Raw genomic sequence first — 15,082 nt, forward strand, 5'->3', positions numbered from 1 at the left:
GAGAGAGAGAGAGAGAGAGACGGATTTCGAGGGGAGAGGCAAACGATGGCATCTTGTTGTCGAGGCAATAATGGTCCCCACTAGCCGGCCTCGGGTCCGGGCCGTCCGGGCTGGCACGCGCGCGACGCAAAGCTCCCGCTCTTTACTCATCATCCTGCTTGTAGAGATTCCATTCTTCTGACGGGGAGAGAGAGAGAGAGAGAGCGGGGTGAGCGGCGGGGCGCGCGACCCTCTCGCGATCCCTCTGTGCTCCCGCCGCTCCGGCTCCGGCTCGGCCGTCCCGTCGCCCCGGGCCAAGTGTAAACCAAGGCGAGGTTTACGACATGGCTGCGTGTGTAACGACGATACACTCTGTCTCGGCGCCTCCTCGGTGAGCTCTGCTCAAACAACATGTTTGCGGACGCGCTGCTCCCGCTCGCCTCCCCGGGGGACTCGGTGCTGCCGGGCAACAACAGAGAGGAGGGGGCTAATGATTGGGCAGAGCGCCGGGCAGAGCCGGGGGCATAGAGCCTCGCGGCCAGACACGTGGGCGGGAGTGATTGAACTCGCCATTCACGGACATTCCACGAGGACTTATGATGCTCTGAATTGAAATGCGCGCACGCTGTTTGGTGGAATGATGGGGATCACTTCCATACTGACTGCTGGTGGGACGGCAACGAGTAAATAAGGGCAAGCGCGGCGAGCAATATGCTGGTACGCGCTGCTGCTGCTGCCACTGCCGGGGCTGCTGCCACTGCACCCAGAAAATCGTTTCTTTAAATTAAAGAAATTTTATTTAATTCGACTAAAATTTCGTGCCAGAAAGCAAAGAAAACTTTTTCGTTCATACAACGAAAAAATTTCTTTTACAGAACGATAGTTTTGTCAGATTGAACAAATTTTGTTTGAGCTAAAGAAACTTTTTCTTCTAATCAACGAGAATATCGTCAGTTTGTGATTTCGTTAATTCAAAGTTACGGTCCTCTGGGTGTGCTGCCTACACTGTAACCTACGCTCTTGTCTCCCACGGCAAGCAAGGGAGAGCCACACAGCCTGTGAAACTCCCTGAAACGCCCTTCGCAGCCGCAATCAAGTATTGATGGGCCGCAACACGGCGCCACGCCCCGCCATCTGTGGCGCTTCGGCTGCTCGGCATTGGCAGTAGTTTAGTTCTCAACCATCACCTCGGGCCTGACGCGGTTGCGGGGGTGGGGGCAGGTGAAGTGAGGGAGGGAGGGCCCACAATGACGCGCCGACACGCCACAGTCGGCGGTGGGGCTGGTGGGGCGGCCCGAGGGCATCCTCGGGGAGACACGGCAGGCAGCCCCTGGAACGCGGCACCACCACCGGCACTGACAAAAAAAAAGTTCACAAGATTTTTGTGTGTATCCGGGAGTGCAACTAGAGTAGTGCGCCGTAGTCTCAGCCCGGGACACTGTACCGCACTGTTCACTGCAAATCCGGGATGTCCAAAAAGGTAGGCGACAAAGTCGCATAGCCTCCAAAACTAGGCGACTTACATCGACTAGCTGGACACCTTCTGCCGGTCTTCCGGCTTATTGCACTGTATGTGAGTCAATAGGCATTCCACCCATTGTGCCATTGTCGCCTACCTCCTGCTGGACACCCTGGATTTTACAGTTGTGGCCCCTGGAACGCCCCGACCGCCTCCGCACTGGCCGCGCGCGGCAGTCGGAGCGCCCGCCGAACAGTGGGTAGGCAGACCCGCCGCTCTCGCAAGTCCGCCGGGAATGCCTACCTCTCGGGCTGGAGGGCCGCCTCCTGGAGGCCTACCTGGAGGAGGGTGCGGGCGCCCCCAACACCGACTCGCATCACGCGTAATGGAAGTCTTCCCCGGAATGCGGCCTGAGGGGCCTCCTCACCGCGCCACGCCCTTGCTGCTGGGCCTGGGAACGCCTCGACCCACACCGGATATATCGATCCGCAGAGGTACGCTACACAAGCCATCAGGGGCGGTGTTCGATGCACGGGGGGCGGGGTGGGCTTTACTCACCCGTGGGCGTACCCCCGGGGGAGAGGGGGAGGGACGGAGTACCGCGGCCGGCGGCGGTGGTGGCGGCGGCGTCCTGAGCCCCATCACTTTCCTTCTTTTGATCCCCTCCGTACACACACACAAGCTCGAAATTGGGCCAGGCCAGGCCGCTGGCGGCGACCAGAGCCCGCCGCGGCGGTCCAGGAGGAGAACGCGCCGTGGCACCGCCCGGGCGGGCGGACCGAGGGATTACAGCATCATCAGAGAGACATCTCTCTTCCTCTTCGGCCCCTCTCCTCCCCCCGGCCAGTCTCTGGGCTGGCTTCCCAGCAGGAGGCGCTCGGCGGGTGTTCCATTAAACCTCCCCAGAGATGGCTGCCGCTGCTGCCCGGAGGGAATGACCATACCCTGTGCGTGGCTTCCTTATATTACATGTTTCTGTTGGTGGCAGAGCAGAGAGTCGTCCCCCTGCGGTCGGTGCTGTTTAGTACCATGTTCCATGCGGGGCCCTCTTCTGCAACGTTATCCGCCCGGGACAGACAATGCAGCGCGACAGGCAAGCTGTTCAGTGGCCCGGCAACGCAGATAGAACGGAAGTGCAGAGGAAACGGCCGGCGGGAGACAGTGAGAAAGGAAGGGGAGAGGGCATGGGAGGCGGAGAGCGAAAAATAGACGAGAGGATGACGCCTTGACCTACGGCTAGTCTACCTTCCTTCCTTCTGCCCTCCAAGTTGCCCGCCCCTCTTTCTCCCCCTCTCTCCCCTCAAAAGTCCCTGCTCCAGCTCTACCCCCATCTCAATCTCACACGGAGTGACAATGTAGCACACCATATAGCCTTGTCAAGCTGCGCCCCGCCACGTTCCCTATGGTGCGTCTGGGTCTCCAAAGCCGCCCCCCCCCCTCTCTCTCTCTCTCTCTCTTGTGAGTGTTCTTAAGCAAGAGAAAGAGAAATCGAGGGAGGGGACAGTAGGCCTACCCACACCCACAGGTTTTTCACTTAATAACGATGAATCTTTTCTTTATTCTCTTTTCGCTATGCATTAATTTTTCTGCGCGACGCGTTTTCCTTTTTCACTTCCCGGCTCACGTGCCGTCCTCTCCGGTTCTGGCGCGACAGGCGGGCCGGGCCGAGCCGAGCCGAGCCGAGCCGTCCCGTCCGCCCGCTGGGCCGCTGAATAGCTCCGCCACAGTCATCAAGGGCTTAGACGACATCATCCTCACAGAAATATACTCGTCCAGCCAGGGACGGTGCGGGAACTTGGCGGGTATATAGGGGCTGACGAGGCGAGGGGACGAAAAAGGGTCACAGCAAAGCGTTGAAATATTTTTTTTTTTTTTGTTTTGGTTAGAAAAAAATGTTTTAGTAATCATGATTAGGAGAAAAGCCGCTCCTGTCTGGGAAGTAGCTCGAAATCACAGAAATCAGTGTTGTGTAAGTTTCCTCAAGTAGGCCTAATAATACGTCACGGCTGTTTGCATGAGCCTCGGGAAGTTAACGTCCAACCCGAGGCTAGAGCGATCCAGCCAATCTAACATGCTCAAGAAGGCTAATACTTATTTTGGGGGTGTATGCTATGGTAACACCAACACCATTTTCCACCGGCAGCGCTACCACCTAAACTCCTTCCATTCGTCGATTTTCTTTTGACGCCGTCATTTGACGCTCGCCGGCCATCAAGCGCCGCCGGCCCGCGCGACTCCATAAAAGTCCAAAATACTTCTCCGCCCGCGCGCGCGCGTTGTGTAAGAAGGCTATGGGCCTCCAAGGAATACACGGGTCAACTCCTGGGCGCGCGGGCCGAGGCACAAAGCCCGTGGCCCGACCCTGACGAGCCTTTGATGTTCGGACCAACAACAACACTGCGGGGCCTGGGCCGGGCCGCCGGGCGCCAATCAGGCCCGGTCGCAGTCAAGGGCGGGGCGGGGCGGGGTGGGGCGGGGCCGGAGTACACAGGTGCCCCGGGGTTATTTCTGGCGCCAGAAAACAAACTATGTACGGTAAGTAACGGCCGGCGGCCGGCCATCCGGGGGCGGGCCTAGCTATGGGGGGGCGGGGGTGCAACCCGAGCACACAATTACAAGCAATTTGCATGCGGCTCTCCGGGAGGGGGAGGAGGGAGGGGAGGAGGGAGGGGGCTACCAGATCCATTGCAGCTCACCGGACGCCACCGCGCCGCTGACCACCCCTGGCCCTTGGCCGGCCGCCTGGGCGGCGGCAGGCGGCGCCACGCCGCCACCACTCGCCACGGTCCGCGCGCGGGTATGGCAGCGGCGCGGTGCGGCGCGGGACCGGCAGGCAGAGAGAGGACTCCTGCGCAAAGCCGCTGGGGACTTATGCAAATAACTGAACAAACGGCAGCAAACTCCGCACTGTGAACCCCCACCCCGTACCCCCTTCCACTCTGTTGTTTGGCTCACAGACACGGATTGGTCCCCGGCCCCGCCTCGTGCGGCCGCTCCCCTGTTCATTCATTCCACCCGTCCCATTCGTCCCCACGGAAAGCCCCCGTCATAACTGAATATGGCCGTGTCCGCCCAACACAATCAGCTCGCCAGGTTGGCCTCGCCCCCCCGCCCCCACCCCGCAGGCAGGCCCGCCGAGCACGACGTGGAACACAGGGATGCCTCTCTCCTCTCCCCAGTCGCTGATGCGGGCTACTTTGCCGGGAAGTTATTTGTGGGAATTCAAAAGGGCAAAAATATTTAACTCTTCTGAGAACGCAACAGAACGGCAGTCGTCCACGAGAGTACTGATAGGACGATGCTTATTGTCATACACTGTAAATCCGGCGTGTCAGAGGGAGCTGGGCGTCGATTGAAGTCGCCAACTTGCTGACCTGCGTTTTTATTGACCGTCACACTGCAATAATGATATCTCATTTCTAGGGGTGGCAGACCCGTTGGATGAACCCTGCGTGTGGAATCCTAAAGGGGTCCAGTAATCAGTAGTGGGCAACTTAAACCACACCGATTCTAGTGTCGGGTACCTCAAGTCGCCCATCTGGGCACCCATGGATTTGCAGTGTATTCACTGCAACAGAGCGCCACAGGGTAGTCAGCAGGAAGCCCAGTGTTCGGCGTTGTTCCCCTCCGGCCCGGCGCACACGGCTTCCGCTTCCCTCCAACGGTCTGACAAATCGTCAGGATATCGTCTGGCCGGCCGGAGGAAATAGAAGCCCTGCAGCCGCCGCCGCCGCCGCTGCAGTCCAAGTCGTGCAATAACTTGGTAATAACGCGCGGGGGGAGCCATCTCCACCCTTGGGCCCATTAGGGCGCCAAGTTTAAATAGACGGCTCGTCCGGCATAAATATCGCCCATCCCCGCCGCCAATGGAGTGACTGGAGAGAGAGAGAGAGAGAGAGAGAGAGAGAGAAGGAGAGAGAGCGAGAGAGAGCGAGCATGGAAAAAGCTGGACCTCTCAGAGGCCCGTCCCAACGCCAATCTACCGCACTGAAATAAAATCAGGAACTTTTTAAGTGTTTCTCCACCCTTTGTACGCGGGGCTGCTGCCGGTGGGTCGGGGCTGCGGGAGGCGAGGCGGGCGCGGCCACGGGGGCTCAGGCTCAGCGGCCCTCCTCCGGCGAGTCGGTATTTCAAAGTCAAATCAACGGTGGTCGCCGGGAGTCGCCCTGTCCCGCCCGCGGCCAGGGCGGACCACCCGGGCCCTCTCTGGTGGAGGAGGCTTCTCGACAAAGGCTGCGTCAAAGGTTGCCGGCGGTCGGGCAAAGGCTCGTGCACGACCTTTGTGGCTCCTTGGCTCCCCGGCGGGTGGCGGGGCCCGGGCCCAGGACGGTGCGGCGACCAGCCCGCCGCCTGGATGGATGGCTTCCCGTTCCCCCGCACAGCCGCCGGTCCGGCCTCTGTGGGTACCCCCTCCCCCTTTCCACCCCTCGGGACCCACCCTGCGGGGGACACCCTCGGCTTGCAGCGTGACGTATCCCATCGTTTCTTTTTTCCCCCTCCGTTGTTGCTTTAGCTGCTCGGCCCTCCTCGCCTCCCGGTTCTACTCGAGGGTGTTCTTCTTGGCCACAGCAGCACAAAGAGACGCAGTAGGGCTGTCCCGCTCAACCGGCGGGCACTGTCAAGTCGTGAATCGTGTGCTATATGCACCGTCAACAATATCTGCAAAGCCACGATAAAACAAATCATCGCTATATTATCTTAACTTTGAGTGCAAATATGACGGCAAGTTAATTAGAGCATTCCGCAACTGGCGGTGATGGTGACAATAGTCAAGTCCCACCACAGCTGTGGTTGCAAACGACGGACTATAATGGACAAGAGTGGCGACGAAACACTGTCGATTCGCCGTTTGTTTGCTTCCCCACTGCGTTTCTCGTTTTTTTTTTTGTGTTGTCTGCTGGCTTAAAGAATAGCGCGCAGTTATTTTTTTCCATCCCCCTCCCCTCCCCCCGTCCCGTGCCCAGCCCAGCAGACACAATAGCGCCCCCCTCCGCCCTGGCTCCAGTCTCCAGCCCCCAGTACCCGCGGGTCCCCACGGTATAACCTCGGTGCACGTTAGTCCGCCAGAGTGGTCGCTTTAATTCGGCTCGATTTATCCGGGCTAATGATTAAGCCATTTCCTTCGCAAACTTAAATAAAAAACACAACAAAAACAAGAACTACATCGAAAAAAATAGCTGCTGCTAAACCAATAAATAGATGACGGATAACTAGATATTAAACTATGCATCTAAACATAGCTAAATTTTGAACAACACACCAAATATTTTAGCTATATAGCTACTTTGTGACATGGATAAATGTTTTCCTATACATAGCTGACTAAGTAGATATCCCCTATTTATCTAATGTTTAGCTATATAGTTAACCTTTTTTTTCCACGTACAAAACAACGGCGTTGTGTTGCCTTGTGAGTGTTTGCGTGTACAGTGTGAAGGGGTCAGGCGCGAGACATGTGCTTAGCGCTACAGCGACGCCGCCGGCCCTAATTTATCTGACAGTGAGCAGTTGCCACACCAAAAAGGGAGGGGGCTTTCGCACATATTTGCGCTGTCAAACAACCCCCCTACCGCTCTGCCCCTTGTTCAGCAACTCCCCTCCCCCCTTCCCCCTCTCACACTCGTTACATAGGCCGGGATGGCCTGGAGCGGCCTCAGACCCCCTACCCCCACACACCTTTTCCCCACTATTAAGAAACGTGCCTACACTAAGCGTAATACTTATTCCGGCCTTTAACGAGGTTCCGCGTGATGGGGCTGTTGGGGGGTGCCACTTCCGGTGCTTCGCACTTCAGACAGCGCCTGCTACACTTCCCGAACACCCCGACCGCAAAACCACAACAAACCTCCGGCTGCGGATGACATGGTCTGGTCGCACCCCACTTCCCTCCCCTCTCCCTCCATATCCAACTGAGCGCCCCCTCCTCCCCTTTACACACTCCCCTACTTTCCGCAAGCACAAGCCTATACGCTTTGTGAGGTCATACTCGGGATATCACAAATAACGAATAAATAGGTAAACACACTTAATTGTTTTTAAAAAGAAGATTTATGTAGTCCTAGTCACATTCTTTTTTTTTTTTGTTCTTTATGAGGATTGGCATATGAGTTTGGCCTATAGCCTATTAAAAAAACAAAAAACGTTGTAGATCTCCACATTTCCCCATTGTATAGATATGGACTGAATCTCAAAACTGTTGTCATGTCACTTACGGCCGCTTACAGCCAGGTTCGTAAAGCTGTTTTGATAGTAGAGTGCTGCAACAACCTACGCCCTTTTAAGAATACGACTTGAATCAATTCTTGGTTAGGGTTCAAATAGCCATGAATGAGTGGTTCGACAGGGTGTCGAGCACCGACCGGAAAAAAAATAGCGGACTTTTCTCGTATTTTCCAAATAAAATTTGACGAAATTCCCGAGTATATTTGACCTTTTGAGGTGCAAAGTTCCATTTTATTAAGAAGGGGTAAGATCAAAAATAGGAGTTATAAAATGATTGGTTGTACTGCAGCGGGAGACACGGACAGCAGTCCGACTGACAATGGGTATCGACGCGGTAACTCGTGGTCTGTCTAGAAAGGGTCTATAAGGACAAATGCGGCGCCTTTAGACTTTTTAGAGATTTCCCGAGTTGAATTCAAAATTCGCGGACATTTCCCGTACTAATGAAATTCTCGCAAAATTCCCGTATTTCGCGAGTCGCTCGACACCTTGTTCGAGCGCCCTTTTCGCGCGATGGATACGACGCTGAAGCAGAGGAGTACATGTGCCAACTTGGACCGGAAGTAAGGAATTTAAATAAGGCGTAACATCTCGGCGTGCACGAAAGCGTACGGTCTAGCGCTGCACGCGCGCGCCCACACACTCACTCACATAAGTTTCACAAGGGCCCATTCTCGAGCAAAGTACAACGATAGGCACCCAACTTTGGTGCGCGCGCGGTTTTGCTCGCGCATGCCGTCGCTCTCCTCTCATCATCTGCAGAATGAGACGGCGAGGAAGGGAGTCCGGGAGGGGGGGGGGAGGTTTTCCATCGTGCCAGGTGCCGGCCGCAGGTATAGGGGGAGCACAATTAGGACGACGTGTTCCGCGCCAAACTTCGAATCTCGCGGGCGTCAAAGAGGGGTTGAAAGGGCGCGCGCTCTCTGCTGTTCAAGAGCCGAGTGCGTGTGTGGAACGCCCACCAGCTCGACAGCCGTGGTGCCTGAGTGTTTTACGCACTAAATCCTGAAGCATTGTGTTGTGCATAAACAGCAGAACTTTATACAGCCATAATATTATGCACAATGTTATGCATAAATATGTAGTGTATGCAGAACTTTGCACAATTTGTACATTGTTATGCATAAAATTTGTGCATTCTTATGGCCAAAGTTCTGCACGTTTATGCAGATCAAAATGCATCAGTTCTTAGTAGGTATGTAGCGAGGAAATACTCACTCAGAAAGCGAGAATTAAGAAAATGTACTGTTTTTGAAAATGTAGTGGTCAGTTAGCCGATACACGTCACCATAAAATGGAGTTCCCTTTTATTATTTGGATTCCGTGTCACAAGGATGTGAGAAAAGAGGTCCGAGTGTCAGATTTCTGCACGGTGGGAAAAAAACTGCCAGGGAAAAAAGTAGCACCAGCAACAGCGCGCTCGACGGGCGAATTCATGAAAAAGTGAGCAACAACGGGACAGGACAGACAACAGAAAGCCCCCGCCGCTCTCTCCGTAGGGGCCGCCCGGCTCCTCTATCAAACGGAATGAATAACTTGTCTCACACATGTGTGCGCCATCGCGCCCGCCTCCCGCCCGGGAAACAGCGGCGGAGAATAAAAACGTCGTAATAAATAGATCGGTAAGTCTCTTCATTCGTTGGCGCGCGCGTGTCGCGCCATCTATTATATTGCGTCCCACGTGGCGTGGTGCGGGGGGGCCGGCCTGGGTGGCGCGCGGGGGGCCTTGCGGGCCTCGGTTATGGTGATCTGTTGGCTCCGAATAAACTACGCGACGGGAGGGACCGGGACCGCTGGGCAAGGCACTTGTTTGTTGCCTCTCCCCCGGCACGCCCCGCCCCGCCCGAGCACACTTGTTCACGACGCCCCCGGCACGCCGCCGTTAGCCCGCCGCCCTTGCGGCACTAAGCACACACTCACATTTATGTTCACTGGAAAAACAATGGTGCTAAGTCCTAACTTGACAAGGCACAAAATGCGCTAATTTTTTGTAACACCCTTAGGGTTCTTTAGTGCTTTTATATAGACAATTAACTGAAAATTTCTTTAGCAAGGGCACGGCTTATCGCCTTAGTTTTTTCATTGTTGTTGGTAAAACTTCGTCCTCGACACTCTCATACTGCTTTGGAAGAATCTTTCGAGCTGGCATATGTAAACAATCTCATGTCTGTCTGGTCTGCCTCTGCTCGGTGTCTTCCTAGAAGTGAATCGACATTTCCAGGGTGTCATTTTCATTTTAGGGTCACTCATGTAAAACGCCTTCTGTAAAACAATAGGCAACAAGGGTGCAAAATGCTAAGAGGACCAATATCAGAGGCGCTGGGCTAGCAAAATTTTGAAAGTGAAAGGGCGGTCTGCTTGATCGAGTTTTTGAGTTCAGAAGATCCTTTCTGACGTTGAGATTCTTCACTGCTTTAGTGTTGATTATAAGCAGGCAAAATGTGTAATCATATCACGTGAATGAGAAAAAGACTGCCGAGCACAGCTAGGCTCAGCAGAGCCGAGAGGGGGGGACACGGCAGATCAAAAGCTGACAAGTCCTCAATTAGCGATGCAAATCAGACTCGTCCGACGTGCTTCCTCGAGAAGTGGCAGCGAGAAAGCGGAGCGGCGAGCTGCGCGGAATAGCGCAGCGAGGGCGGGGGTAGGGGGGTGTAGCGTGCCAGAGCAGAGCGAGGCATCTGGAGTCCAAAAGCAGCAGCAGCAGCAGCGGCATCAGCTGTTGGTCTTATGAGGCGCCACCAATCCAAACCGTGGCCCTGTCACCAAAGTGGACCCAAAGGGCCAACTCCTTTCCAAACTCGAGGGCGACTCGGTTGGGTCGCCGCCGGGAAGGAGAGAGGAGAGGGCGCGGGGGGCAAGGCCTGTCACTGATCAGACTCATCCGCGCAGCGTGGGCGGGCAGCAAGTTAAGGAGAGAGCGGCAGCGCGCCGGCCCTGGTCAGAGCGGACGGCGAGAGGGACGGAAGAGCCGGACAAGTTTACAAAGGAATATGAATGAGCGCCGAGTCCTCTCTCTCTCTCCCCTGGCCCGGTGTGGCGGGAAGAACCTTGCGATCGGCATCACGAAGAAACTAACTTACCTACGCAAATCCCAACGAAAGAGAGTCCCTCCTGGAGAGCCCTTCCCTCTTACCCTCTTGCGGCTCAATGAAGAAAGTAAGGGGGACGGGGGAGAGGGGGAGGGGGGAAGGGTCCTAAAGAAGAGGGGGGTACTAATTGGAAAGTGACAGAGCCCCTCCCCCCCTCCTGGTCCCCCGATGGGCCGAGCGGTGGCGGCGCGCCCGTAGAGCCTCCTCACCGGGGCCCATTAATGATTTCCCATCAGCGGGCGACAGTTTAGTTTTGTTGACAGCCCCGGAGAATCAACTCGGTCCGGCTGGGAGCTGAGCGGCGCGGAGAGGAGGCGCGTGGGCGTGGTCAGGAAGGCGAAGTAAGCGGACAAATATTACAGAATCGGTAAACCCTACTCGTCAATTTTTTTGAGAGAAAACAGTAAATTGCTGAGTTTAAAACGAGACTGGGTGTGGGCGGGAGACTGGGTCAAAAATGCGTTTTTCTGACGCCCAGGGTAAAACCGCGCGCGAAAGAAGACCGAGTCGCACAACACAAACGGCAGCGGCTCCTTTATTCTGCTCAGCGGCGATAATAACTTTTTTAACTGTCCTGTTGCGCTGTGGCGGTGGCGGTCGGGCGGTGTCGTACCGAGCGGGGGAAGGGCGGTGTCGTACCGAGCGGGGGAAGGGCGGGGGGAGGAGGGGGAGACCAGAGCACCGCGTTTGGAGGGAAAAACTGGGTCGGAGCGAGCGCGGGCGCTGTTGTGCCAAGCAGTCACACCGCGGGGATGATGATTTGGACCGGGACTTCTGCTGCCGGGACTAAAATGCTAGATTATGAAACAACAAGATAAGTTCCACGCAGTTCGTGCGTAAATAACGAAATAACATAGCCTGCCATTGTGGGTGTAATGCGGTATTCCTAGGTAAAAACCGATTAACAGGAAAAATAATTGTTTTCTCCCTAAAAAATTTCCCTCCAAATGACAGGGAAAAAAGATTTGGTATTTAAGCTGAATGTTACAACAACATGACCCCGTTGAAATCGCATAGAACGAGTAGGGGTGGCCTATTGACTCAACTCGGCCGGGTCGAACTGAACGCACCTAATGGAGTCGACTTGAGCCGCCCCTGCTGCAGCAGCCTTCCCCTCTCGTGAGCCCGGGCCCCGGCGGCAGAGGGGCCTCGGCGTCCCAGGCGCGCTTAATGAGATGCCGTGTCACCAACCCTTACGTTCGCCCCGACTGAACTGCTTCGGTCGCCTCCGCCTTGCTCCGCGCGGGCGGTGGACCGGAGGAGCGTGGAGAGCCGCTCGGCTCCGCCCCGCCGACGCTTGACGCGCGGCAGATCCGCCTCTGACGAAGTTATCCGGGCCGCTTTTCATTCCGTACATTCATTATTTGGGACGCCTCAAGGCCCCTCAGCCGACCCTCGGCGCCGTGCTCGACGCCGTGCTCAGCGCAGTGCTCAGCGCCGTGCTCAGCGCAGTGCTCAGCGCCGTGCTCAGCGCCGTGCTCGGCGCGCCCTGTGCGTCCTCAGCGGGCTCCTCGGGGGGGTCCCCGCCCCGCTGCTCAAAGTTTTCGGAGTAATTAACTCGTCAGGTGGTGTGCGCCCTTAACCGATACTCATTCCATCTCGGAAATAAAGAAACCCCGCCGCCGCCCGCACCGGGCCGGCCAACGAAAATAGAATATCCCGCAGAGCACGGTGGGGCGCAGCGGAGGCAGCGGCAGTATAGCAGCAACAGCGGCGCACCCCACCACCGCCCTCCCCCTCCCTATGACTTTTTCCCCCAGAAAGGAAGGAAAAAAGTCTCTGCTGAGCTGATTTGGTAAAAGTAAATATCCAGGCCTCGCGCCCTAATAAGGTCGCTCTCTGTGCCGCATTTCTTGAGAGGTTATCATTCGTAGAGGTCGGAAGGAAATAATGTAGCTTTTGGGGCGGAGCTCGGCTTTGAGAGCGCCCAAGCGCCTGGCGGGTAGGCAAGCTGCACAGCCGTCTGGCACGGGCGAGGAGCGGGATGCCTACCCGACGAACGACAGGCGTTCTGTTGGTTGTAACCGCCCGTCGAGCGCCTGCTGATAGGCAACGCCGACACCGCTCACGCTCGCGGGTGCAGCGGGTGGCCTACCCGACTGATGACAGGCGTTCCGTAGAGCACGCACCACGCCGAACCGTTGAGCGCCTGGTGATAGGCAACGCCGGCATCGCTCACGCTCGCGGGTGCAGCGGGTTGCATACTGACAGACGATAGGCGCTTGGCGCTTCGATGTCTGAGGTAATTGCATTTTTCGTCAATTTGCCCAGGAAGAAAAAATAAACTTCAAAATTCTGGCATTCGTTATGGTGTCAGCTGCCATAGATTTCCTTCGTATAGCAAAATGAATCGTTCGGAATCAGGTCGGTTCGCAATAAAAAAGCAACATAACAGCTATAATCGTTCTCAAGGTTTGTGCTTTTAACAGAGATGGTTCGAGCCGTGAAATATACAATGGGTACAAGGAGTGGCTCATCTACAAGGGAAAATCGTTTTAGCGCCAGAAAAAGACGATAAGTACCACGTTCCTAGTTCCCAGAAAACACAAATTTCCTCTCTTTTGCAATTAAGTGTGCCAACTTTGGTGACGGGCATCCACGACGTCGTGCAGCGCCACCCGAAAATCAGACCGAGGCGCCGTCGCGTCAGTGCCAGCGCGCCCGTCGTCGTCGCACAAATGAAGAGGACGAAAAAGTTGGCCGGCGAGTAGCGCAGCGCGCAGCGCGTGGCGATGGTCGGGTGCCAGCCGGGCTGGGTGCCCCGGCTGTAGCAGGCCTTCATTAGCTCTCAAACAAAGGACAGCAGTTGTTTGCGCCAGTTTCCAGGCCGGAATATTTTCGCAAGCATTGGACTACTATGATGGTTTCCAGCGAGCAACAGCAGGCGGGTTTGCAGGGTGACAGCGGTGGAGGAACCTATCTGCCCGGGAGCTCGAGGAGACTGTACAGGAGGGTGTCGGGCTCGCCGCGCTGCCAGCAGCGACCGCGGGGTTCTTCTCGATAGAGTGTTGCGGCGGCGACAGGGAGCACTGCGAAACGAAACGCTTGCAAAAGAATAGATCCGCGGCATAGAGTTAATTCGGTTAATTCCTGGTCACTTGGGAAGAATTTAAGAGAAATTTCAATTATGGCATTTACCAATGAAGCTTTATGGCAGAACTAATTCCTTTGCGATGCAATCCAATATATGCCACAAGGAATCCACGGCAATCTTTAGCAATACAAACGAACGGAAATTTTTGGCAGTCTCTAAACGGGGTTTAGTTTGAGAGCCTTTTACAGTGGTAAACGGCCGGCGGGGGCGGCGCTGGGGGGGCTACGAGAGCGCTGAAGGACCTCGGAACGGAGCCCTTTGACGCGGCGTCACCACAGCAGCCGGCCAAAGCGAGACACACAGTTACTTACAGTTAGCCTTTACCGTCCCTGGGGAGCGACTGTGGCCGAGCCCACAAAGGGGGTGGGGATATGAGCGACCAAACACCAAACCTGGGCAGAACTCGTGTTCTGAATGGCGGCAAAGTGACATAAAGTTGTTGTTTTTTTGTGTTTTTTTTTTTTTGCACAGAGGTCACACATGGAAATAAACTTGGCCGCGGTAAAGTTTGTGAAGTACAAAGCTTAATCAAAATCAGGGTCCTTTTCTGGGGGGGACAAAGGACAGTCGTCAGTAGTACGGAACCGTACGTGCGGAAGAGTGAGCGCACCCCCCAAAAAACCGCTCAGAGAAAAGCTAAGATAAATTGAAGAGGAAGGGGAAGTCCCATCCAGAAACCCCCCCTCTTCCTTTCAACCCCCATCTCCCAGCTCCACGTGCCCCGCCTGGAACGAACGCGCCGTCCAGGCAGGGCGTCAAACGACAGGCCACTGTTACTTAGCACGACCGCCGAAAAAAAAAAAAAAAAAGGATGATAAAAAAAGACGTTGGTCAGAGGGTGGGCCGGGTTAGTCCGGGCGGACAAGCGGAAACACGGGGACTCAGTAGCGCGGACCGCCGAGAGCAGCGAGAGCCGGTTATCGGCCGCGAGCAGCAAACGAGGCGTCAGACAAGTCCCAGCAGCAGGCTGCACCTGAGTCTCCGGCCTGGCGCCGCGCGCGTGGGCGCCGACTACTTATTCATCAACACGTTCCACTCCTTCCTCTTTGCGGCTCTTCGCGCCACACAACTCGGTCTCTCTCTCTCCCTCGACACACACTCTACAGACACACCACCAGCGCGCGAGCTGAGAGCGCCTTTCTCGCCTTCTTCTTCTGCGCCCGCCCACATGATGAGCCAGCACAGCCCGCTCGGCGTGGGATTAGCCCTTCATCAAGCTACGTACGGCCGGGGGGG

The 15,082-nt window shown here is 55.9% G+C and overlaps 1 protein-coding gene across 5 annotated transcripts in view; it reads right to left on the reverse strand.

Annotated features, from left to right (window-relative positions):
- Window positions 1-15,082, reverse strand: part of LOC113210805 (dopamine receptor 1) — a 66,113-nt gene that overhangs the window by 7,887 nt on the left and 43,144 nt on the right. The gene's annotated exons all lie outside the window — the stretch shown is intronic.

This window comes from Frankliniella occidentalis, unplaced genomic scaffold, assembly GCF_000697945.3.
Source record: "Frankliniella occidentalis isolate FOCC.00 unplaced genomic scaffold, Focc_3.1 Scaffold66, whole genome shotgun sequence".
NCBI classification, from domain to species: domain Eukaryota; kingdom Metazoa; phylum Arthropoda; class Insecta; order Thysanoptera; family Thripidae; genus Frankliniella; species Frankliniella occidentalis.